At 44.6% G+C, this 24,112-nt stretch overlaps 2 long non-coding RNA genes across 2 annotated transcripts in view; both read right to left on the bottom strand.

Moving 5' to 3' along the window:
- The window catches only part of LOC310826361, a 683,860-nt gene extending 683,167 nt beyond the window's left edge, over positions 1 to 693 (bottom strand). The window contains exon 1 of the long non-coding RNA XR_014555789.1: positions 605 to 693. This is a non-coding gene — a long non-coding RNA (uncharacterized lncRNA). The remainder of the gene's footprint in view (positions 1 to 604) is intronic.
- Positions 694 to 3,987: 3,294 nt separating this feature from the next.
- On the bottom strand, positions 3,988 to 7,872 carry LOC310826355. Its single transcript, XR_014555784.1, has 2 exons — positions 7,819 to 7,872; positions 3,988 to 4,112 (listed from the first exon to the last, which is right to left on the bottom strand). It is a non-coding gene; the product is annotated as an uncharacterized lncRNA (long non-coding RNA).
- Positions 7,873 to 24,112: the final 16,240 nt, after the last annotated feature.

Below are 24,112 nucleotides of genomic sequence, written 5' to 3'. Positions count from 1 at the left end.
TGCCTCTCTGGGTTCAGCTTCGTGCGATGGAGACACAGTATCAGGAGCAGACTAGGAACAGGGCCCTATGGCTGCTGCTTCTGGGTTTCCTACACATGAGCAGATGACTAAATGTTGCCAAGGAGTTGGAGGTATTTGAAAAGAAAGGGTGTTGTTTGTGGTATGTGTACACACATCCTACTTTCCTTTTGCTTTTGAGTAACATGACTTTCTGGGTATTGTTTGAAAACCCTTTTTGACCTGAGGCAACAGTGGCACAAAAGAAATAAGTATGTATCACGGGAAGAGAACTCTTTCTGAAACCAATTTCAACTTTCTTTTAAAGGAGAAACCCTATATGTCCACAGCACAACAGAGCTTCTCTGAGTCCTTTGAGAGACAGCCTTAGACTATGTACACAAAAGGAAATAAGACTATGAAAATAAACCCCACCCTTGAAGGCCCAAATGTTTGCCTATACAGTGGTACCTCAGGTTAAGTACTTAATTCGTTCTGGAGGTCCGTACTTAACCTGAAACTGTTCTTAACCTGAAGCACCACTTTAGCTAATGGTGCTGCCACGCCGCCGGAACACGATTTCTGTTCTCATCCTGAAGCAAAGTACTTAACCCAAGGTAATATTTTTGGGTTAGCAGAGTCTGTAACCTGAAGCATATGTAACCTGAAGCATATGTAACCTGAGGTACCACTGTAAAGTGAGGAAGGGAGGGAGGATTAGCTATATGTTTTCCAACAACTGACATGGAAAAATGTGTAACAATTCAGTCAAATGCATCTGTCATAGACTAACTCTTCCCTCTTTGTTCCCTTCTTGCAGGCTGGTTCCCACATCTAAATAAATATTTATTGCATTTATATCCCACCTTTTTCTCAAAGGAGCCAGAGGCACCCAAGACTGAGGGGGCCCATCATGTGTTGTGTTTGTGTGACATCATGTGCATGACGTCACATCATCAGACCGAGTGTTTTGTGGTCAGGCTGCACCTTTGCATACGCGACACTGGCCTCAATGCTAGCAAGTTCTACAGAAATTCCATGTCAGGTGACTTCTCTGTTTTGCAATCGAGGAATACTGTCTCCATCATAGGGCAACCAGAGAACTATGGGCGTTGTGCAGCGTCAGGGGTGGTTCTGCCTTGGAGAAAGTATGAATGCCTCATGGCAATCTTTTAAAATGTTAATTGTATAACCCAACACACAACAGAGCAAAAGGCAACCTCAGCGGCAGAGATTTAATCCCTTCTGATAGGTTTTAAATGGCTAGTGTGTTAAAACAAAGCACAGCCACTACGATGCCTTATTAAAGTTTTTTTCTTTTCATGAGTTTTATTTAAACCTCCACTTTCCATCTCCCTGCTGCCTCACACTTTTCCTTCCTGTTCTAAACTTCTAAGTAGCACATTTTTGTTTTGACCTTCAACATCCAAACTACAAAAGAAAAGACTTTCTCAGACATTCTTTGACTACACTGCGCTGTTCTCTTAAGAAGCCTTCTGCTGATTTTTATCCTTAGGGATCAATGGTTCCTTCAGTTCCATAATCTGACAAACTGAATTAAAAGCAGAGGGCCCGCATTTCAGGAGCAATATGTTCGAACCTGAGTAAGATGACAGCATAGATATTCTCCCCCAAACTCGCAAGCCGTAGGGAGGGCTTTGAAAGTCTTTTAGCTTAAGTCACTCTATTTGGGAGAAATGAGATGGAGAAACACGGTGGAGAAACTCTATTATTATATTTCAGATTATGGTAATGCAGAAAGGCCTCCAAACTAGTGATTGAAATAATGGGTATGTTACAGTGTGCAAACATAATGTAACCTCTGTGCAGAACCTCCTCCTTCTAAGAGGCTAATCACTTCTATAGTGTGTTTTCTTCAAACCAGAATCCCACAGATATTTCTATCGCATGGAGCTTGAAAAAGATAATAGGGGTGGGGGGGGAGTGATATGCTTTTCCAGCTGTTACTCACACTCTCTTCTGTGTGCTGATGTCACTGGATTTCAGGTTTCCTGGCTTGGAAAGGCAAAATTGTTTTGCCTGCTTCACATATGAGATGACCGTATTATAGCCCCTCATGCTCTTTTGTGGCTCAGGTCATCTGAGGCACAGAAGAAATAAAATCTTTTCTCTCTCTGCCTCCCTCCCACCTTCAAAACTCTTCTTCCTCCAACCCACTTGCCTTCTTAAGCCTCAACAGAATAGAGAAAGGAAGGAAGGATTCTCTTGCCTTCTCTCGGGTCCCTTTCATGCTGCTGTGAATATCAGCAAGGTGCCAGGAGCTCTGGGTAACATCATTTCCCAGTGCCCCTAGCATCAGACTTTCTATCATAGTAGTAAGGAGGGGGCGAAGTGGGGGAGAGAGAGCTCCTGCCTTTTTTCCAGAGCAGCAAGCCAAGTCAGTGGGTGAGCTGGAAGGCCTTGGGTGGGTCTAGGCAGCCAAACAGGTGGTGTGGTACAAGGGCAGGGACCTGGCTGTCAGAGGGCAAGGGAAGTGTGGCTGAGCCCTGAGTGAACAAGGAAGTTGCAAGTGTGAACAGGAGAAGCAGATCCACTGGGCCCTGCAGCAAATGCCCATCCACACCAACTCACGATGCCCACCCTGGAAAAGTCACGAGCTCAGCTTTGGGTTTATTATGCAGGTAAGCAAAAGGAACGGCTTCATTCTCCCTGCCTGCCCTGTCCTTCCCGAAAGAATTACCATTTTGGACCTCCTAAAAGCCTCAGTTGTATTTGCACTTGACAAAAAATAAAAAATAAAAAAGATCTGCGCTGCATTTTCCCAGCTACCAAACATTGGTAAACACTAACAAAACATCCATTAGACATTTTGTTGACTGCGCCGAGAGTTTGGAAAAAGTCGGATGAAAATGAAATGCTCCTGTGGGAAATTACATTTTTATTGGGAAAACGTTTCCTGTCCTTACACTTCTTCAACATTCTTGACCAGCCTTAAGTGGCTATCTCTTACGCTGGCAAGGGAGCCTAATGAAGCTTAAGGACGTTGGAGCTCCATCCATTTGTAGCAGCTGAGGATGGATCTTGACATTATCTCTCTCCCCCGCCCGCCCTTTAGGCTTTTAAGACTGCAATCCTATACACACACTTACCTGTGAGTAAATCTCCTTGAGCAGACATGCATACGATTGCACCGCCAGGGTAGTTTCTGATGAATGGGAGTTGAACTGAACGGAACATCTTTCCACAAAATATTATTGCTCCACTTTAACTATTTTGGTCTTGCTGCTGCTGTTATTTAGTGCTTTTTCAAATATTTCCCTAGACTCTCCTTTCTCTGAATTTAGAGGGGAGGAGCGGGTAAAAGGGGAGGTGGGAGAGAATTCGGCAACTAGGAAGATTATTATTTTTTAGTCCCAATATCATTAATTACGGTGGTGAGAAAAAAGTCATTCCCAGTGCAAATTCTCCTTAATGTTCACTCATGGGGACTTACTGGGAATGACTTTTTTTCTCACCACCGTAAGTAATGATTTTGGGACTAAAAAATAATAATATTCTCTTAGCACCCCAAATTTCGTCCTGGAATTTTCCAAGTAGATTCCCCCTCCAGAAGGAATTGAGCTAGAAATGGGTGCTAAACTTCCACTAGATTTCCAGAAGTGGCTTTTTATTGTCATGTGGAAGATCGCAAAAAAGTGGAAATCCTCAGGTATGAAAACATTGGGGAAATGGAGTAAAGTGCTGTCTGATTGCAGCCTTTGGCTTCTGTGGAAATGAGATCAACCCTGCAGTTCATTACAGTTCAATAACAGCAAGGCAGTGAATGCAAACCCCACCACCTTAGCGCAAGGTGCACACAGGTCTATTCCTGCTCTCGTTGGCTGACTCTTCCATGCATCATGTATACAGGTCGCTAGTCTTGAGATGGGGAAGCCAGATCTGTTTACGTGACTATCTCCCCAGAATTGTTAAGAGGAATCTTTTTGCCCAGACACTGCCTTTTGCGTTTAGCCATCACAACTGTATCAGTTCCCGGTAACAACTCATTACCTTTATTAACATCATCATCAATCATAGTCATCATCCTTGCTTTCTCTCTGTAGAGCCAACGGTGTATGATTGGTGCATCAAAAGATATCGATTCTGCTCCCCGGCTGTAAATTTTTAAAGAGAAGTATAATGAATTATAAATAACAATACTTTCTTCATACACAAATACCTTCATTTATTAGTGAAGACGGCTCTTCAGTCTAGGTTCAAGTGCACTCTTGTTAGTAAGGAAAAGTTGACGGAACTAGCCAAACAGCTCTACCTTTTTTTTATGGCAGAAAGATACTAAATCCATGTTGCCTCAAATCTAACATTTTGCATTATGTACAGGGCACGGGGGAGATTTGTATTTAAGGAACGTCTGTTTCATGTGCCCAAAATCACAATGCACCAAATTTCACAACGGAAAAGGCCTGTTCCAGAAATCAGAGGATGAAGAATAGCACCCAGCAAAGGGAATTTCTCAGTGCAAATTGGGGTAAACTGCCTCTTGCCTCTGCTGGTACCCAGCCATCTGGACCCTGAATCTGGATAGAAATGCACATCTCCAGCAAATAAATCTCCATTGCAGCAATGCTCATTTGCATATTTGTTTGTTGTTTGGTTGGTTGGTTGGTTGGTTGGTTTGGACCACACCTGTCCATCAAATGGTGCATATAGGTCTTCCTGGACCAAGTCTTTGTATCAGGCACAGGAAACCTCCAGATTAGGCCCAGTGGGGTGTGGGGGTGTTTCTGTCTGTGTGTCTGTATTTGGTGCAAAATTGAAAAGGCAAGTGGAGGATGCTGTTCTGCCTCCTCTCTCTCTTGTTGCTGCTCGGATGCTCAGAGAGCAGAGGTGAACCAGCAGTGACAGCCTCAGATGAAAACAGGGACTCCCCTCAACGGACCTTTCTCAGCCTCCTATTTTTTGTCCACCACCACCCAAAGCATTTCCTGTCAGAAGAAGGGTGAGTGCCACCACTACTTTAGCAATGGGGCACAGCACATATTCTCCCTGTCCTGAGAAACCCCTTAATCCTGATTTTATTTTATTTTATTTTATTCTTTGGTAGATGTACAAAAAAGAAAATCACACACTAACAAATAAATGTTGGAAAGTGTTATGTACTGAAGTTCTCACCCTGGGCCAGCAGGGGGATACTGTAGATAGTTTTCACTCAGGTCCACATATGCAAATAAGGAATTGAAAGTGACGTTCAGTGATTGGATAGTTACAGAAAGTGGTTACTGTTGCGTTGTAGTGCCCCACAAATAACCCAGAGGTGCATTTTAAATAAAAGCACACGTTCTGCTCATGTAAAAACACACTGATTCCCAGACTGTCTGCAGGCCAGATTGAGAAGGCAATTGGGCCAGGTCCGGCCCCCAGGCCTTAGTGTGATCAGCGGCGTAGCGTGGGTTGTCAGCACCCAGGGCAAGACAAGTAATTTGTGCCCCATAACCCGGGGCAAGGCAAGTAATTTGCGCCCCATGCTGTGGTGCCCCCCCCCCACCAAGCCTCTATATTCTGCTCTTGTCAGGCTTGGCTGCTGGCCCTCCGTGGCCTGGCAACAGACTCAAGAGACCGGCCGTGGCGGCGCTGGAGGGCTGGTCTGGGGCCCGAGAGAAGCCTTGGAGAGTTCTCGCTGGGTTGACCTCGCAGCCTGGGCTACCCTGCAGGGCTGTTGTGAAAGGCGAAGGCAAGCGGCAGCGTGGCTCGCAGCGGAGCAAAGGGCACGACCACGGCGCCGGGACGTACCCTTTGCTTGTGCCCCTTTGCTGGGGAGGCTGAGAAGGGCGCCCCTTTGCTGCGCTCCCCCGGGAGGTCCCCCGGGAGCAGAGCCCACTGCCTGCGAAGGCAAGGAGGATGAGCCCAGCTGGCAGGCCGGCCAGAGAGGAGCCTCGCGGGCAGCAAGTGGCTGGCTCCTTGCGGGCGGCGGCGGCAGCGCAACTCCCTCCCGCCGTGAGAGGCGGGCAGCAGCCAGGCCTCGGACCTGCAGCCAGGAGCGCTGCCTCTTCCCACACCCCGAGGGCTCCCCGCGCACAGCAACCCGGGGAAAGCGCCGCACTTCCACCACTGGCCCTGCTTCCACCACTGGCCCCTGAACCCCAAGGCTGAGGCTCATGGCGCGCACCCCGGCTTGCAGCTCCTCCACCGCCCTTCCAATGGGGCAGTGGCACGCAGGGAAGAGCAGGCGCGCTCTCTGTCCCCAGCCGAAGCCGGGGGGGCTTCTGGTAGCCCTGGGGCGGGAGGTGGAGGGGGGTCACTGGCTGCAGCCGCCTTGCCTCGCCTCCGTTCTCCTCTCAAATCAGACACAGACGGCTGCTGACAGCGAGGAGAAGGGGTGGGAGTGGAAAAGTGTGGCGTGGGCAGCGGGAGGCGGCTGGGGGGGGCTCGCAAGAGAAGCGCACCCCATGGGACTGAACCAGGTGCCTCTCCTTGGCTCCCGCAAAGCGACGTGCCCGTCTTGTGCTCTCCGCAAAAGGTGCTAGATCAAAGCGGCAAATGGTACAGATCCACGCCACGCCCCCTGCGGAACAGTCATGCCCCCCACATCACAGGCAGCTCAGAGTTAAACTCTGCACCCGAGGCTCTTCGGCAACTCCGGAGGCGGCGAGCGCGCCCCCCCAGATGTTGCACCCGGTGCAACCGGCCCCCCTTGCACCCCCCACGCTACGCCACTGAGTGTGATGGCCTGGGAATCCGATTCAGAGGCTGAACTGGAGGAATCTCAGCCTGCACAGGAGTCCCCGCCTCCAGGGACAGCTGAACTGGGGCAGGGCCTTGATTCTGAAGCACCTGCACCTGTGCCAGATCCTCAGGAGCAGGCACCAGGTGAATCCACTCTGGCTCCAGAGGTGGTTGAGGACTCAGTGCCTACAGGTTAGTCTCCCTCTGGGTTCAGTAACCCTTCAGCCTCTCCTGAACTGCAGAGGCTCAGGGCAGAGAGGCGAAGGGAACTGGTTTCTCCCAGGAGGAGTGCTCGCCTTAAGGCCAGGAGAGGCGGGTCTCCTGGGGGCCAGGACCGCCCCTGGCCTCAGCGAAGATAAAGGCCAGTCAGCCCGGCCCCAGGTTGCGGGAGCAATGTCGTTGAAGAGCTGTTTCGGCCAGCATCCAGTCCTGTTCCCCCAGAGTTCCTGTCCTTGCCCGGCTTCTCGCTATGGACCCCGTTTTGACCCTCAACTCAGGTCCTGGACCTCGCCCCATGGTAACCTCTCCCCTGGATCAGCACACTTAGGTTGCATACCCCTTCTCTAAACTTTTTTTTAAAAAGAAAAAAAAAAGCACTGGGAGATGCCAATGCCTGGCCCTGCCAGTTCCACCAATTGATTGCAAGGCCAGAGAGTGCCCATACGAGATCTGCTTGCCCACAGTTCTGGCCTGGCTCCAATAGGCTTTGCTGCCCCCTTTGAAAGATCAGATCCCACTTTCAGCCTGAACAGCTTCCTGACCTGTGAACGCTCCAACAACTTAATCTCCAAATGCATATTGCTTACCGAAAGCCAATGCAAATATACGGCTTAAAATCATTGGGGTGGGTGGGGGGTTCTTAGGTCATTTGAAATCCATTCCTTACTTCCTGCCCATGACTACCTCTTTTGTTATGGCGTCTCTCTCTCTCTCTCTCTCTCTCTCTCTCTCTCTCTCTTTCTCCTTCCTCCCTCGTTCCCCCTCCAGACCTGTCACCCATTTCATTTAAGCACTTAGCTCCCTTCTAATGAATGAATTGGCATTTCATATTACCTTATTATCCTATAAAGCCAAATGCATACTCAATAACATTAACGGTAATTTCTCATAAAGAGACATTATCGATTGGGGTGCTACCTGTAAGCATTGAAAATTGCAGCCTCCACACAGAGCCTTCCACATCTGGGGCCTGAAGAATTAAAGAAAAATTAAATTTGACAGCAGTAAATTCACAGGCACAATCGAGGCACCAATTTATATGCAAAATGAAATGCTTTATGAAAATTTCCTCTATTTTCTCACGGAGATTTGGAGGGTTGCGGGGAGGGGGGGAGAGAGATTTCACTAGATGCCTCTCCCTCTAATATCCCTCTACTTAAATATTATACCGCAGCCAGTGCGGACTCCCTTTGATGTATAAATAATCAAGTTAAATTATATGCAGCAAGGAGACTGGTTGCTCTGCCATTCTTATTTTACAAAGTAATTTCTACCCTAGAGGGTCAAATTTCCCTGACAAATTCTTAATTACTATGTTGCAACAGCAGCAGAATCTATTTGTGCATAAATCCTGATCATTCCCATGTGGTAAGTAACTAATATTACCAACCATTTCACTTGGCCTGTTCACTGAACTCCATAATTAGATAATACTTTTGATGATGGTACATTTGAAGTCTTAATCCATTTAATTTTTTATGAGATTTTTTTTTATTTTAATAGGGATATGCTAGTGACCGCTGCCTATTTAAAAAATCATTAAAATTCTGTCCACAGCAGTAATAAAGATTAAAGATTACTAATATGGCATTCATAACTTTGCTGGTTTTCTCGAAATCCAGGGCTTAAGGTAAATGGTAAAGGTCATTTAATATGTTAGTCCCTAATTATAAGCCTGGGTAATAGGTTTCTTTTCTAATTATCCTGCTGTGTGTGTGTGTGTGTGTGTGTGTGTGTGTGTGCACATACATATATACACACACATTCTTAGTTTGCCATAAGGAAGTGGGAGCACCAGGGTAAAGGAAATAAATAATCTTGGAATTAAGGCTCTGAACATTGATGAAAGTCGGTAATGCATGATGATTAACTGGATAAAAGTGTATGTTTGAATGTGGCAGTGTCTTGCCTTGCAGCACCTTACAAAAAGATGCAGCATCCATTTACCAGTAGAAAATGAAGGAGAAAAGGTCATTTGGAAAGATTAATACCTTTTTAGTTTAATACCAAACATTGACAAATAAGATGAAGGCCTTTCACAACTGTGTTGAAAGCAAGTCAGGAGCTGCTTGAGACCCTAAAAAAGGGAGGGAGGGATATGTTAGTTTCCTCCGTCAGTGTCGCCAGAAAATGGGCCCCCATCCTTGATTGAGAACAGCTGCCAACTCGCATGGTACCTTTCGGAATATGAAATCAGATCCACGCCCCAAGGCACTTACAATCTAGAATTCAATACTGGGGATAGTAACATGATTGTGTGACTCTTGAGGGTGTAGGTGCCAAGTATCTGGGGTCCTGGGCAGTGCCAGATTGAGGTTTGATGAGTCCCATAGCTACTGAAGGTAACGGGGACCTTTATATGTCCAGCTATCCTTTGTCAACAACAAATTCTTGCTGGTTTTTTTTTTTTTTTTTTTTTTTTTTGTTAAATATATGCTATATGGTAATTTATGGACCTAATAGGTATCTAAAGCCATTTGCATGTAACAAAATATGTATTTTATCAAAGTAATCATTGAACTTATCTTATATTTTGGAAATGTTGTTGTTGTTGTTCAGTCGTTTAGTCATGTCCGACTCTTGGTGACCCCATGGACCAGAGCACACCAGGCACTCCTGTCTTCTACTGCCTCCCGCAGTTTGGTCAGACTCATGTTTGTAGCTTTGAGAACACTGTCCAACCATCTCGTCCTCTGTCATCCCCTTCTCCTTGTGCCCTCCATCTTTCCCAACATCAGGGACTTTTCCAGGGAGTCTTCTCTTCTCATGATGTGCCCAAAGTATTGGAGCCTCAGCTGCAGGATCTGTCCTTCCAGTGAGCACTCAGAGCTGATTTCCTTAAGAATGGAGAGGTTTGATCTTCTTGCAGTCCATGGGACTCTCAAGAGTCTCCTCCTTCATGGAAATGTACATCCAGCCCCCCCCTATTTTTTTTGGGTGGCGGGACAAGAGAGTGGGGCCCTAAGCTATAGCTTGTTTAGCTTATACGTAAATCCAACACTGGCCCTGGGTGCCCGAGCACCCACAAAATTCCCCATGAAGCGGCCCGGCTTTTTGGAGCAGGACGTTTTACCCTTACGCCAAATTGACTCTGTAGGATTGCTCTGTAGTTTAATCTGATTTGACTGTAATGCTGACTACATGTCTCCTTATTGGTTGGGGCCACATGGACAGCAAGAGGGCAGAAAACTTTCAGACACCTTTGTGTCCGTTAGTAATGGCTGATGTTGGATTGGTTTGCACTGGAAGCAAACTGAGCATTTCCTCAAAACCGAGAAGAGAAGAGAAGAGAAGAGTAAGACCATTTCTTCTTCCCTGTAGCTTGGAATTGGTCAACCAGGAAAGGGAAGTGGGTTGGGGTTGTCCAAAGAAAGGTGGCTTATTTGGATGAGAAGTGCAAACTAGAGAAGATTTTGGCGGTCATGATGTCCACTTTGCAGTGAGTACTGTGAACCTTGAAAGTGAACTGCAAGTTCTGTGATGTCACTAATGCTAAAAACATTAATGTAGCTGCCAGGAAAGGCAGCTAACAGGCACCTACCCCATCCCCCCGAATTTTTTTTTCAAAAAGTTACCATTTTGAATAATAATAATAATAATAATAATAATAATAATAATAGAGTTATTTGGGGTCTCTCCAGCTGTTAACAAAATGTTGCTTCTATGCCAATATCATAAATCAAAGGAGGAAATCAAGATGCCTTGATTGGATTTTATCTGGACAGAATGGACTGGACATCTGCATCTGCATGTAATGGGAGGATTCTTGGACTGATTTGGCAGAAATACCAGCTTGTGAAGAGACGTTGCGAACCAATACAGTGGTACCTAGGGTTAAGTTTGTTCTGGTACCTTGGGTTAATTTGTTCTGGAGGTCCGTTCTTAACCTGAAACTGTTCTTAATCTGAAGCAGCACTTTGGCTAATGGGGCCTCCCGCCGCCACCACGCTGCCTGAGCACGATTTCTCTTCTCATCCTGAAGCAAAGTTCTTAACCCGAGCTAATATTTCTGGGTTAGCGGAGTCTGTAACCTGAAGTGTATGTAACCTGAGGTACCACTGTACAGGGGAATCCTGGGCATAAAACCACACAGAAATATATTGTTTGATTTACCGTATCTCGCTTGTTGGAAGAACTCAGAGGCTGTGGAAAATAATGAGGATTAACATCAGAATTAATTATGGGAACCATCAGAAATGAATATGAGAAGCAGTAGAAGTAGGAGATGATCAGATCCCCTCCGACCTCAGAGCATGGTGAAGTCTCCCCGAAAAATTTATAATTTGGCATGATATTTGGATAGTTTAATTATTGAATAATTTGTATAATTGAGAATATATGACGTGATTTGATTGGAATGTTAAAATGGAAAATTTATTATTATTATTATTATTATTATTATTATTATTATTATTATTATTATACCCCACCCAACTGGCTGGGTTTCCCCAGCCACTCTGGGTAGCTTCCAACAAAAGATTAAAAATACATTAAAACATCAGTCATTAAAAACATCCCTAAACAGGGCTGCCTTCAGATGTCTTCTAAAAGCCAGATAGTTGTTTATTTATTTGACATCTGATGGGAGGGCGTTCCACAGGGCAGGTATGACTACCGAGAATGCCCTCTGCCTGGTTCCCCCCTGCAGTGAGGGAACCTCCACAAGACCTTCAGAGCTGGACCTCAGTGTCTGGGCAGAACAATGGGAGTGGAGACTCTCCTTCAGGTATACTGGGCCGAGGCCGTTTAGGGCTTTAAATTGTGCTTGGAAACATACTGGGAGCCAATGTAGGACTTTCCAGACTGGTAGTATGTGGTCTCAGCAGCCAATCCCCATCACCAGTCTGGCTGCCGCATTCTGGATTAGTTGTAGTTTCCAGGCCACCTTCAAAGGTAGCCCCACACAGAGCGCATTGCAGTAGTCCAAGCAGGAGATAACTAGAGCATGCACCTTTGAAATGTTTCATTTTGTGCCCAAAATGTCCCCTTCAAAAATTCACTGCAGCCCTAATGCTAACTATACCCATGAAGATGTATTAATGAACATTTCAAAGGAATTGTAATCCTGCCTAAATCCTAGCATGCGTGCACCATATTTCCAGTGAGTTTTTCCTTTGCTTTCTGCAACTTTCTTATTTTATGTGTTTAGCATGGGGTCGGTAGATTGAGTTCCCCCAAAGAGTTCCCCACCTCCACAGAAACAGCTTAGGCGTCAAATGATGGAAATAATTTCCCTGTCAATAGTAAATCTTCAAGAAGCTACAACAGAATTGTATATAAAGCCTCTGATTAGGAAAATAATCTCTTATAAAGCACTCTTTCCCCACTGAAATGACAAGTGTATGTGTTTATCCTCATAAATATATGTTCATCAACCTGAGTCCCAATTGTAGGGATCAATTTAAGCTGCTACATAGTGATGTATTTATTTCTTCATTTATTACAGTTAAATCCAACTCCTTATTCCAAGGACATCAGGGTGGCGTACAGTGGCTTCCCAACCAATTTTATCATCACAATAACCTCATAACAAAGCTGAGGCCTTAGGCTTGTTCACATGTTACTGTGAACACAAGTGTGAGTTGTCTACACATGTACAAGTCTTTGAGTGTCCACTTGTTGATTTCTTGTAAATTCAGCTGTAATATACTCAGAGTGTACACTTGAATGTTACATGTGAATTTATGAGTGTACTGTTCAGCTGTTGTGTTCCTGTGTCAGGGGGGAAAGAAAGGTTTTGGCACAGCCCTAATTATAACGGCTGGGATCAAACTTCTCTGCTTTGATCATCGAAAAGAAGCAAGCATCTGGTGTGCATTTTTTAAAAATAAAAGACATACTTGAAATAATTGCAGCTCTGCCATGTGTACCCCAAAGTTCTGTGCCATCTCTGTCTTGTATAAACAGCACAGCAGTTTTAAGTATTTTTCATTTACTGTTGAGAAGTACTGGCATCAGGCAAACCAAGCCTACAGAAGGAAATCAGCTTGCCAGGTCCACAGGAAATGGTTCTCAATGGAAGCTTTGGGTTAATAATGAAATTTACCAGTAAGACATATTGCCCATAACTATACAAAGTTTTTTATGAAGACATAACCACACTGTGGGTTAACCCACAGAGCCTAGGACTTGCCACTTTGAAGGTCGGCGGTTCGAATCCCTGCAACGTGGTGAGCTCCCGTTGCTTGGTCCCTGCTCCTGCCAACCTAGCAGTTTGAAAGTGCGTCAAAGTGCAAGTAGATAAATAGGTACCACTCTGGCAGGAAGGTAAATGGTGTTTCCGTGCACTGCTCTGCTTTGCCAGAAGTGGCTTAGTCATGTTAGCCACATGACCTGGAAGCTGTATGCTGGCTCCCTCGGCCAATAAAGCAAGATGAGTGCCGCAACCCCAGAGTCGGTCACAACTGGACCTAATGGTCAGGGGTCCCTTTACTTTTACCTTTTAACTGCCCCAGATGTGTTGCATGTATCTCTTCACTTGACGATAGACATCTGTGTGTAAGATTGCATTTTGGGGTAGGGTCTCAGCTCAGTGGCACAAGACATGTGTAGCATATCACTGGGTTCAAATCACTGGTATCTCAGGTAAGATCTTAAGTAGCTGGGCTGGACCCAAACCAATGAATTCAAGGTACAAGAAAAGGAATTCTGACTAAACATCAGGAAGAACTTTCTGACGGTAAGAGCTGTTTGACAGTGGAACAGACTCCCATGAGAGGTGGTGGGCTCTCCTTCCTTGGTGGTTTTTAAGCAGAGCTTGGATGGCCATCTGTCATGTTTGATCTAGTTGAGTTCCTTCATTGCAGGTGGTTGGACTAGATGAGCCATGGAACTCTTTCCAATTCTACAATGCTATGATTCCTATTCCTTTGGAGAGCCACGACTACTCAGAGGAGAATGTACAGAGTTACTTCCATGATGGTGTTAACTCAGTTGAAGGCCACATGGCACATTATGAACAGGTGTTCCTTTGCATCAGTTGCCTACCCTTTAATAAAAGGCTTTCTTGAGAGCAGAGTACTCAGTGCAATCCACTCCAGTGATCAGAGTTGACCTATACTCATTGAAAAGCTATATAGATCGGTAAATATGTTCTGAAGATAACACACAGGGTTGTAAAGTCTTGCGGCCCATCCTACGCAGGTTTGCAAAAGGCAGATATTAAAGGATTAATGATTAAATAACAGAAGGACGCTTCCAGTTGTGAAATACAAATAGGCCTTCTCTTTCAGCTAACCTTTGAGTGAGAGAAACTTCTGCTGATGCCAAATGACCAAGAAGACATTAACGACACATCCTGGTGCCTGGCAGGTGCTGCTGGGTATGTCTCCCCACTCCTGAGCTGGCTTCCCTCACAGATGCCGGGTGACCTTGCAAACATCTCCGACAAAGGTCGGAATGGATTCATTGATCAGCTAGGCCAAGCATATGACAGTCTGTTCCTTAATTGAATCCCAAAAGGGGGCAGGCTGGGTTTTTATTACAGAGGCCAGACGATAGCACTCATTAAAAGCTCCACAGACTGTGTGGTTTACTAATTAGTTTATTATACAGACACCTTGACGATGGGCAAAGTTGTCATTTTGCCCTTTATCGCACAGGGGATGTTGTTAAAAGTTTAATCAGCTAACACTGACCAACTTAGCTTGGCAGGCGCTAGATGGTCATTACCGAGGTCACCCCTGCTGTAGCGATTCTGACAGGGTCACAGCATGAACCGCCAGTAAAAAAAAGGAGTGTTACATAAGGTAAGGGGGCACCTGGAAAAGAACCAGGAGGGGGGAGGAGAAAAAGAAAGAAAGAAAGAAAGAAAGAAAGAAAGAAAGAAAGAAAGAAAGAAAGAAAGAAAGAAAGAAAGATGCTCTGCAGGGAAAAGGAAACAGATGGACTCTTAGGACAACTGCATTTTGCCATTGCTTCTCTTTGCCTTCATTGCTTAACATATGACTCGTCTTAATGTGCGAGGAACACTTGGAGCTATCACTTTGATATCTTTATCGCCTTGAATGGACACAGGCAGTTAGGATCAAGTATGGTCAAAGCCTGAGCATCTCTGCATGTTGAAAAGCAGAGGTGTCTCACTCTCAGCAGCCCAAGCGATTAGGGAACGCGTTGCCGTGTCTTGAAATGGAACAACGCTGTTTCTTATTTCCTAATACGTTCACTTTAGAACTGATTGCCCACAAATCCCAGTCCATTTGTGGTTAGCCAGAAGGAATTCCCATGATACTGTTGGAACTAATTAATTTATCGGTCACAGGAGCTGAGATTCTTCAGTGTCTCACAAGGATCGGGCTTCAACCACTGGTCTTGTCTGGGTAGGACTTCTGGGGCAGAAGTCCAGGGTTCCCTCTAGGGATGTGCTAATCTGTCAATTTCCATTTCATACGGTTTCTCATTTCTCCAATCTTAAATCCAGTCATTCACATTTCCACATCACTTTGCTGGGGGGGGGGGGTTAATTAAAAAAAGGTCTACTGAAAATTCACAAGCATTTTCATGAGTTCACCCCCCCCATATATGCATCTGTGTATGCAATTTTCCTTAATATGCACATTTTTTGCAAAGCAATTTCCCCTAAATGCATTTTTGCATGTTATTTTCACTAAGATATGCTTTTCACCTTCGTTTATGCAATTTTGTACACGTTCCTTGGCTAGAGAACTGCATTTCAAAATCTGGAGAAGTGAGAATTTTGAGGGATACTGCTGCGGTATGTGTATTATTTCAATAAATGTGCAAGTAGGTGCATTAGCATTTAAATATAAACTATAGGGGAGGCCAAATTCTCCAGCAGTTCAGAAGGAACTCAGCAAAGTTTGTTTGTTTGTTTGTTTGTTTGTTTGTTTAAAAAGGCAGAAAATTATAGCCTTTAGCTCTGCCCTAAAACCAAACCAAAAAATCCTTTCTGGAGACCCATTCACTGTTGACCTGTGCCTTATATAGTTTGCCCTCGAGGTAGTTTTGGAGGGCTGCAATTTCCTCCAGGTTGTTATTCCTTGCCAACCGCAGTTCCATTTCAATCTGATGCTGATACCTGGATGCATTGATAGGGATAACATGCCACTGGAAGGGACTAACAAGTAAGCTTCTTTTGTTTTCCAACAGTGATGTTGGGTTGAGTCTGGGAACAGGCACCTGCCTGTGTCTGTGTGCATTTCCAGTGCCTATCTGGAGCATCAGGAAATGCCATAAACATGAGCCAGATTTCCAGTGATGTGAGGATGCACATGGATCCATTTCCTTGAGAGTGAATTGGCTGACTAGTTCTGGCCACAACTCGTTTAGTTTCTTTTTTAATCTTTGAAAGCCCTCCTGTGTTTCTCCCACTCATTCTAGGATTTGGAGATGTCTTTCAGATCACCTGTGCTATGATCCATTTTTTAATAATAATAATAATAATAATAATAATAATAATAATAATAATAATTTAAAAAACTGGAGATGCCAGTGTGCAGACACATACTTTGTGAGAGTCCCTCCGCTCAATATAATCAAGGCTGGTACCTCTATCTTAACAGGATGTGTGTGTGTGTGTATGTCTGTGCACTGCAGGCTAGATAGCATCTTCAAGGGGGTTCTTGAGATTAAACTTCTTCCCACTTCAAAATCAGACACACTCATCCCACCAGACTGGTTTACAATGGTTTATAGATGTCCCATTAATGTGTGTAGGCACAAACAAGAAATGCTAATAAGCAGTGGTACTGGAAGATGTTATAATTCGGCATATAAACTATTGTGTGTAAATAGGTTTTTGGGGATGCAAGGCAATGGAATTGTTCAGGCAAAAGTTCTTTAAGGAACATTTCAGAATCACAATAGTTAATATGCAGAAGATGTAATTATAACCTCTTCCTGTACCACTGCTTGTTAGTATGACTTAGTAGTTACCCCCGGAGTTTTCTCCCAGTGATGGATTGCTCTGTTACATCCAAAAGAGGCAAATGCATCTTCAGTAACCCATTTTTAGAGGCCCTTTTTAACAGTGAAACCAAAACGCTCCAACTTTTCCTTCAGCTGTATCTCCCCGAGGCAACGAAGGAATTAGCTCTGTGTGCCTGTGTGTGTCAATGAGGCATTTTGAAATTTCACACATTTAAATCATCCCAACTTTGACAGCATTTTAAACACATTGAAGCACATTTCTAAATTCAGATATTCACCTGTCATCTCCTCAACAAGCTTTCCTCCTACAGGGCTCCTGCATGGCAACGGAATAGAGTCTGGGTGGAAAGACTTGCTCTTTCCAAATAGGAAATAGTTTTAACAGGGGAAAGGATGATGTAGAAGGACACAGGTTTGGTACAAATATCAACACTATCATCACCCCAGGCCCATTGTCAGCATCTGACATCCTTGGATATGTGCCATTGTCCCAGCTCCCAGGCAAGGTCTACCAGGACTGGCAATTGCTCTCATATCTGGGCATGTGAGCTGCCATGTTAATTTTCCACAATGTCATACCATAACATGATAGGAGATAGAAATGGCTGCCTTTAAGCCCACTGCACTAGGAAGTGGCTCACCAAACAGCACTTTTTAGGAGTAGAGGCTAAAACCCAGAGCTAGTACTATTCACCCTTCCTTTTGGGGAAGGCCTTAGCCCATTTACACACCCCAAAATGGGGGGAAATGCAGTTTTAGTTGATAAAACTGAAGGAAGACGTAACTGAAGGAAGACATAACTGAAGAAAGATGTAACTGATTCATGAATTGTCAACTGTAATTGAAATCTAGTGACCATTAGTGTCAAAAAGTGTAGTTTGATGCCAAAACTGTCCTCTAGACCCTTGAATTTCTGATAACCCACATATCAGAAGACTAATAAGAATGCAGAGATGCCTGTGGCTCCCTACATACTGCTGGAACACAGCCCCCATAATCCCTCAGCATTGGCCAGACAGGCTGGAACTGATGGAGGAGGAAAACCTACAACACCTGGAGGATCACAGGTTCCCTATTATTGGTGTAGGCAGTACACAGTTAGGCCAGTGGCCTAAGAATTGATATATGAGGGTAGGATCTTAAAGCACATGAGACCACCATCTTGCTGAAGCTAAGCTGCTCTGGGTCTGGTCAGTGTCTGGATTGGAGGCCACCTGGAAATGGAATCTTGGGTTCCATGATGGAAAAAACACAGGAGAGAGAGAGAGAGAGAGAGAGAGAGAGAGAGAGAGAGAGAGAAGAGCAAGCCTAACTAAGGAAGGTTAGCTTAAGTTACGCCTGTTCCAAACTCCTTGTCCATGCCCCATCACACCTTTGGGGGAGATTTACACTAGCATAAATTCTGCAGACTTAAGTTCCTCCAGCTGAGCCCCAGCTGACCTAGGGCAAGGGGCTTACACTTGTGTATCTGCGCCTCAGTTACAGTGAGTGAGAAACTTTCATTGGCATATCCCTGGCTGAGTTGGGGCTCCTCCGGGAAAGCCTGAGATCCACCGAATCCAAACTCTCTCATCTCAGTAGATCTGGGATTTGGATTGCTCTGTTAATGTATGGAAATAAAATGAAATAAAAGAATTCAGTGTGAGTCTGCTTCACATGTTCATATTCAACTTTTGTCAGAATGTTGCATTAAAGCTTTCAATTTACCGAGAAGCTTTCATGAGCTATGGGGGATCATTTGTGACTAATGAAGAGCAGAGAACTATTTAATAAGAGTGACAACTAGCTTTGATATTAATATTGTTGGGTGCCTTTTTCCCAGAGAAGTCTCTTTTGAAGTCTTTGGGATTAGGAAACCCTTTTTATATTATCCACCCATGCTAATCAAACTGACTGGGCTGCATAATCTAACTTCTCAAGCAAATGCAATTTTCTTCTATTTAATTCTATGTGCTGTCCTCTCGATATATGTGTGCTGTGCAGCACAATCCTATATATATCCACTCAGAAGCAAACCCAATGAGATCAATGGGGGTTTATTCTTGTTGATCTCAATGGAGGTTTACTTCTATGTGAGCTTATATAAGATTGCACTGTGAATCTGGCTGTGCCATCACCACCATGTACAATCCAGCTAAAGTTAAGTACTTTTCATTTCTATTGATTCCAATGCAAGTAAATTAAACATGTGCTTAACACACTCCTGTTTGAATCAATGGGATTTAAATGTTTTTGCTTTCTATGCTGGAGCACAAGTCTCATTCTTCTATGACTATTCCTCATGTCCCAGAAACAAGCTGGGAATTACTGCTACACCAGAAGTGCCACCACACTTCTGAGATAAGAAATAGGCATACAAATGTAAACTAGAGTCAGTGTGGTTCTAATGCTTTAAGAAGTTATACCAGCATTTCTGGACAGAATCTTCCTGTCACAAGGGAGTGTTTTGTGAAAGTACCTAACTGAACAATAGGTGTATTTGGTTGACCTAGAGCAGTGGCGTAGTGTGAGTGGGGGCACAGGGGCAGTTGCCCTGGGTGCAAAATTGTTAGGCGGCACAAAATTTCAATACGCGGTGCTGCCTCCATAGAGCTGTGAGCTTCCTTTGCTGGGCTCCATTGGAAACGACTTCTCCATGTGAATCAGGAAGTGATCTCTCCAGACAATGGAACAACTCTTCTTTCCTTATCACTGTGGTTGCAATCTCTTGTGTGGTGTAGTGGTTAACAGCGGTAGACTCATAATCTGGTGAACCGGGTTCGCGTTTCCGCTCCTCCACATGCAGCTGCTGGGTGACCTTGGACTAGTCACACTTCTCTGAAGTCTCTCAGCCTCACTCACCTCACAGAGTGTTTGTTGTGGGGAAGGAAGGGACAGGGAGAATGTCAGCCGCTTTGACACTCCTTCGGGTAGTGATAAAGCGGGATATCAAATCGAAACTCTTCTTCTTCTTCTTGTGTGATGCGTACATCATCAGGTAGTTGAATGTGCTCTGTCCATTTCCCTTCCTCCCACAGCCCCTCTGCGTGGCCCCGGGCACTGGCAACCCATGACATGCCCCTGACCTAGAGCCAATTGAGCATAGCCCCCTTCCCCCTTTTCTTCATTACAGTTTTTCCATACATCCTTTGCTTCGATTCCATGCATGCACTTTGGACATTGATCTAGGGACTGTTACTGTCAACCCAAAGGTGCAGTAGTAGGGTATTGCATCATCCCATATACAAAGCAAGCAAGAAGCAAACACGTAGTAAAAGGGAAAAGTGGTAACTTATAGACTTTAGCTCTTGCGGGAAAAATAACATATAACATACATGTTATTTCTTATGCTTCTGACTTAGATGCCCAACATTTAACATTTACACCAGCTCAGAAAATGGGCAATTGTTGATGTAGGTTTGGCTGAGAGAAGGTAGTGGGCCTGATGTTGCCCAGTGAGCTTTAGAGCTGAGCAGGGATTTGAACCCAGGTCTCCCTGGTCCTAGTCAAACCTTTCCAGCACACTGGTCAAAGATGCTAAGGTTGTTTAAAAGCGTATTGGCAATGCAAACATTGCAAAAATTGGTAAAGCAAGAATGATTCATGCACAGGTCTAAATTGTCCCGGTGCAATAAATAATCTGATTAGGATTTGGAAATTTCCAGACCCTAATATTCCATAGGGATTCTGAATGTTCCCAATTTCAGTAGGCACTGCTGTTCTATGAAAATCTGACCTGCTCATCAAAGAGGAAGTCAGCCACCTTAATTCAAGGCAGGACCCTTGATTTCTCCCTGTGGCATACAAAGTCAAAGCCACCTTATCAACAATTCTCAAATGGTGTGCTCGTAGGGTGGGGGAGGTGGAATTTAAACATGGTCATTTTTCTCTCTAAAGTCCAGTCAGCCTAACCTTCTTCCTTGAGAGGCTTACCTCGTAGGATTACAGCCTAAATCAATGTGGAATATTTGCCCAGCAAACTTCTTTAAGGGCACTGCCTGGCTGTGGGTGGCATTTTCATATGAGTCGTGGAAACAGAGATTCTGGCCTCTTGCAGTTATTAAAGATCATTTGACCTTCTTTATATTCCAAACAAAAGGATCTCTCTGAAGCAGCAGGAGGGCTTGAAATATAGGCCCCCTTCCATTTTGAAGCTGGTGAACTCGCTCAGGAGATTGCCTTAGAGGAAAAACCTTCCTAAAAGGGTTGAGGTTTGCAGTCAGGCCTACAACAGTTTGCCCCTTGAAATAAAAAACCCAAATAACCTGTGTGCATGCATGGTTTCCTATCATCTCTCTCTCTCTCTCTCTCTCTCTCTCTCTCTCTATCTCTAATCTATCTATCATCTGCTGAATTTTCTCCACTTTCTTTTTTAGCTATTGTAGTGATTTGGGAAATAAATGTTTCCTGAAAGAACCTTTGGTTTTCTGCTGTTAAATTCTGCTACTTTGGTACATTTCCCCCTCTTTCCAGATTACTGCTGCTTCATCCTACATTAGTCACGTCAGCCGTCATAACCAATCAGGAATCACACAGCAATTAAGATAAAGTCTCTATATAAACAATCAGCTTTGGCTTTGTAATTATACGTTAATGTGAGAAAACAAAGCAAGAGTGCAATGTGGATGCATATACAGTGGTACCTTGGTTCTCAAACGCCTTGGTACTCTAACAACTTGGAACTCAAACACTGCAAACGTGGAAGTAAGTATTTCGGTTTGCAAACTTTTTCTGGAAGCCGAATGTGCTCCATTTTGAGTGCCAGACTTCCGTTTTGAGGGTTACGCTGAGGTCTGTCTGTTTTTGCTATTTATTTTGCGTTCTGTGGCTCTTTTTTTTGTGTGTGACTGTATGGAACTCAGTTCAGCTACTGATTAATTAATTGTGTGACTGCAGTACATTGTTTATTGCTTTCATTTTATGGATCAAGGTCTCATTAAATTGTAAAATTCATGTTAAATTGCTGTTTTAGGGGTTGTTTTTAAAAGTCTGGAATGGATTAATCCATTTTGCATTACTTTCTATGGGAAAGCATGCCTTGATTTTGGAACGCTTTGGTTTTGGAATAGACTTCCGGAACGGATTAAGTTTGAGAACCAAGGTGCCACTGTATGAACTGCTCCACAGTTGCTGCCTCAAGACTGTCAAAGGGAGGATGTTCTTGTCAGAAATCAAGCCTATATCGGGAGTAACTGGCAACACTTCCAGGCACCTGGCTTGGTCTCCTGTTGACCTCCTTGGCTGCATTCCCCAGCAAGATCCAGGCTAGGTCTCGATAGGCGATTCTTCTCAGCGTGGGAAGAACACATCCCCTCCCTCCTGCACTCCCGGCAGGGAAAAGGAGATAGACAGAAACGTATTTACATGCTTTTATTCCTGTCTTTGCAGCATTACAGAAAACATGACTGCTCTCTTCAAGCTCCAGCAGTCGAGAGACTAAGACTTCCTGTACTTCCTGTACAAGAACAAGAAGAAGAGCTCATATTACACTCTGAGCTAATTCCGGTGCATTGCCCTGTGAATTGACTGTCCCTCTGCTTCCCACGGAACAGTCCCAACATTCCATCATGTGATGTTTTCAAGCTAGCAGTTTGCAGCTGCATTGCTTCTATATCGTAACAGTTTTTAGACTAAAGGGTGGTTCAGATGATGCCCGTCACATGTTCAGAGAGCCCAAGAGTTGGACTGCAAGGGTTGGACTGCATGGGTTGTCCCTGCCCTTTATTCGAACACCCCACCAACCACACATTTGTGCACGTTAGAAGGGACTCTACACATGTGCCAATGAATGTGTGGAATAAGGGATCCTCATTGCACAGATCCGTTCCACACACAAATTTAGCAGAGGAAGGGGAGACCTGCACCTGCATGTGACAGAGAAAGGTGCACTCTGCAGAAGAGCGGGGGGGGGGGGAGAGAAAAATCTAGGCAGGGAGACTCTGTTACCCCAAGGATCATTGGGGGGGAGGGGTAGGCTTCTGCCGCCAACAGATTTTGGAGGATATAATGAACATCTCTTCATTGACACCCAGCAAGGACCCTGTTTCCTCAAGAGTCATTGGTGGGATTTGTATACCTCTAAATCCCCCATATGGATTTGGAGGTATACAGCTTCTTCTCCCTTAGAGAGGAGGAAAGATTTCCATTGTCTTGCGCAGAGGAAGGGGGGTGGCTTAAAAAGATGTAACATAAATCTCCAGGAGAGGCTGGAGTGAGGAGACATGTAATCAGTTGAGCAAGTTGAATGTGGGTTGTAGTGTGTCTGTGTGTCTCTCTGTGTGTCCTATGAGGGTGTGTTTTAATTCCAGACACCCTTCTACTGAGGGCAAGCTATACATCCCGACTCCCAGTGTGTTCCAATATTAGTGGGATGCGTGTTATATACTGTACAGCTGGTAGTTACAAACAGAGACCGTGAGATGTTGGATGGCTTCATTAACTAGGGCTAAGCCCTGGTGATTTTTTTCTTTCCGTTCTTTTTTTGTACTGAGCAGAGAAATGTCACCTTTCCAGATGGAACGCTGTTAACATCCTGGATTTGTGGCATCCTACTATTCTGAAACAAATAAAAATGTAGCTGTTAAAAAGAAAAGGGGGAAAAAGTTTGTTTGCCATATGGTTGTTTATTTCTATATCTCTTAGGGACTTAACTGTGGAAATATAGAACAGCTCAGCAGACATCAGGACAAACTCGCAATGGCTATGGACCATGATGCCTCTGAATACTCGTTTCTCAGAATCGAATAGACTAGATGGGTCTTTGGCCTGATCCAGCAGGTTCTTAGGTTCTTATGAGAACAGGTGTGTCTCTGTCAGAAGGTCCCTAACATACCACTGGCCAATGGATGTTAGGGACATTCTTAAGACCACAAGAAAAGCCTGCTGAATCAAGTCAATGACCCATCTAGTCTAGTATCCTGTTCTCACTGTGGCCACCCAGATTCAGGTAGGGAGACACCTGCTCTTGCAGCAGATTGCTCCATTGCCTGTTGAGATGTTCTATATTTTGGACCATGGTAGACCCATTAGAAACTTCCAATGAAGCTGGATGCTGGAAGGTTCAGGACAGACAAAAGGAAGCACCTCTTAACATGCCACAATTACGGAATTTGCTCCCCCAAGAGGCAGCGATGGTCACCAACATGGATGGCTTTAGTAGAAAATTCGACAAATTAATGGAGCATTCAGCTATCAATTGCTACAAATCCTGATTGAGATCTTCTACATCCACTGTCAGAGGCAGTATGCTTTTGAATGCCAGTTGCTGGAAGCAGAGAGGAGCAGAGAGTGCTGTTGCAGTGAAGTCCTGTTTGTGGACTTCCCACGGGCATCCGACTGGCCATAG

This window comes from Podarcis gaigeae, assembly GCF_964106915.1.
Source record: "Podarcis gaigeae genome assembly, chromosome: 10".
In the NCBI taxonomy this organism is placed as follows: Eukaryota; Metazoa; Chordata; class Lepidosauria; order Squamata; family Lacertidae; genus Podarcis; species Podarcis gaigeae.
This window is presented reverse-complemented; position numbering and strand designations above follow the sequence as displayed.